Source organism: Bison bison, unplaced genomic scaffold (assembly GCF_000754665.1).
Source record: "Bison bison bison isolate TAMUID 2011002044 unplaced genomic scaffold, Bison_UMD1.0 scf7180017864035, whole genome shotgun sequence".
Taxonomy (NCBI): Eukaryota; Metazoa; Chordata; class Mammalia; order Artiodactyla; family Bovidae; genus Bison; species Bison bison.
The window spans coordinates 8404348-8407139 of NW_011494607.1; positions in this window are offsets into that span (position 1 = coordinate 8404348).

A 2792-nucleotide genomic window follows, 5' to 3' on the forward strand; every position below is an offset into this window, starting at 1 on the left:
CCTTTGTGAAAGTATTAGTTGCTCAGTCGTGACAGACTCTTTGTGACACATGGACTGTAGCCCACCAGGCTCCTCTGTCCATGGGATTTCCCAGGCAAGAATACTGGAGTGGGTTGCATTCCCTTCTCCAGAGGATCTTCCCAACCCAGGGATCAAAGCCAGGTCTCCCGCATTGCAGGCAGATTCGTTACCGTTTGAGTCACCAGGGAAACACTTCTTTGTAACGGTAGTTTTTCCTTTTGGAACTAAGGTCTTTCTTTATCCTCATACTTCAGTGGCGTGTTTGTAATGTGCTAAATTTTCATAAATGTTTATACTTAGCTTAAATTATCATTGTGTTGATTGGGCCTCACATTTTAGATTAAATCTCCAAAGATTATTTGGAGGATAAATGGAGAACCACTCAATTTCAGGAGAACAGTGTCACTTCTAGATAAAAAGGGTTATATATATATGTATATACATATACTCTATATATGTAAATGATGAATAATTTTAGGAGGTTGACACATGAATAAGACTTTTTCAAAATTTGGTGTCTTGTTTTTCAGAAAGGGGGCAACTAACTTTTTCTCCCAGAATTAGTTTGAATAATGACACTTGACCATCTCTTAGATTCAGTGATTGTATGTTATTCCTCTGCTCAATTATGTATTCTTTGAAGCCATTGTCTTTTCAGTATGCTTAATTTCCTTTAGGTACATTAAAACCTGACTCATTTGAAAGATAAAACAGGCCAAGCTAAGTCAGTATAAAGTTTAAAAGAATTTGACCTTTAAAATATTGAATCAACTTCTGACCTAAACTAGAGACATAGGTGGACCTGCTTGAGTATCTTGGTTTATATAGAAAATGGTTTTTTTACATGCTTTTTTTTTTTTAACTTTCACTATTCACAGGCTAAACTAAAAGCCTTTTCCTCAAATACCAACTTTTGGCTATTTTTGTTAAATTAATAGACCTAAAATGTATAATCCAGATTAATGGTTTACATTTAATAACAGATTGAACATGTGTTTTCTTTTGTGATTTAATTTTAAAAGCAGGCCTGACTGAATATGGGACCTGTATAAAACGATTATGTGGTACTACTCACTACTAGAGGGCTTCCCTGGTGGCTCAGACAGTAAAGCGTCTGCCTGCAATGCGGGAGACCCGTGTTCGATTCCTGGGTCGGGAAGATCCCCTGGAGAAGGAAATGGCAATCCACTCCAGTACTCTTGCCAGGAAAATCCCATGGATGGAGGAGCCTGATAGGCTACAGTCCATGGGGTCGAAAAGAGTCGGACATGACTGAGCGACTTCACTTTGACTCACTACCAAGTTGCTATATACTATAATAATGATTGAATGTAGCTAATATTTAGCTTGCCTCTTAAAATTCTCAGGTTCTATTAGTTTTAAAAACTACTCATATTTTATTAATTATTCAGGAATTTTTCCCTTTTAATTGCTTCTTCCTGTAGCACTCATAAGGGCTGGGACATTTAGGTTAAACTAGAACACTCTTGCCTGGAAAATCCCATGGACGGAGGAGCCTGGTGGGCTGCAGTCCATGGGGCCGCTAAGAGTTGGACATGACTGAGCAACTTCACTTTCACTTTTCACTTTCATGCATTGGAGAAGGAAATGGCAACCCACTCCAGTGTTCTTGTCTGGAGAATCCCAGGGACAGGGGAGCCTGATGGGCTGCCGTCTATGAGGTCGCACAGAGTCGGACACGACTGAAGTGACTTAGCAGCAGCAGCAGCAGAACATTTTCATCGGTTTGTGAATACTTATATAAACTGGAACTGTTTTGGTTTCCCACAATCCTCCAAAGGACTGTTTATTTATTAGTGAGTTGTAGTGATCTTTTCAACAGTTGAGTTTGGTAAACATTTGTCCAGGAGAGCCTACTTCTAAGCACTGGGGGTAAGGTAAAGAGTGAAATATAGTTCATGCTCCCAAACACTTGTGGTTGGTGGTAACTTCTCGTAAGATTGGCTTCATTTAAGCAACACTGGGTTTGAGGGAACACCTGAAGGCTGCTGTCTTGGAAATTTTTGAGGAAGTGTTTCTGAAATATTTTAAAATACCTGAGTTATCTCAGTCTGTTTGAATAGAAGAAATTGATATGAAAAGTCTTCTTAAAGAATGATTATCTACAAACCTGTATAATACGTTCTTTTTAGAAAACCTTTCAGATAGTTTTTATTTTATACATTTCTTACTTTTTATCTGAAGTATCTCTGGTCTTCTGGAAAATGTCCTGCATAGTACTAGCCTTCAAAAGATCAAAGTAAATTTTCATTATAAAATAAGTCAATTGTCTTCCTGCTAGCCAGCAACTCTTTATAAGTGTGTAAAGTATGAAAAACTGCTTCTTTATTTTTGTTTATACTTCAGCAAGCCTTTTGCAAACAAATTATATAGTTAAGGATGATGCATTTGATATGTATGAAGTTAATATTTTCAAGTAAAATCAATCTCTACTACCATCAGATCATAGTCATTTAAAAAATATTTTAATGCATACATATATTAAAGTATGTATGAAAAAATGTATGATGTTAATAAATGTATTTATCAAATAGCAGTTGTGGGTTTTTTCAACCTATATAGGGAGTTTTGAAAATGCATGACTATAAAGCACAATTACCCAAATACAGTGTGACATAATCTTTTTTAAAAATTTATTTTTTGGAGAGGATAATCTCTTTACAATGTTGTGTTGGTTTCTGCTGTATATATTATAGTCTCTTATTCAGTATTACAGATGTTGCTTTTATACTATAATGTCATGTTATGTA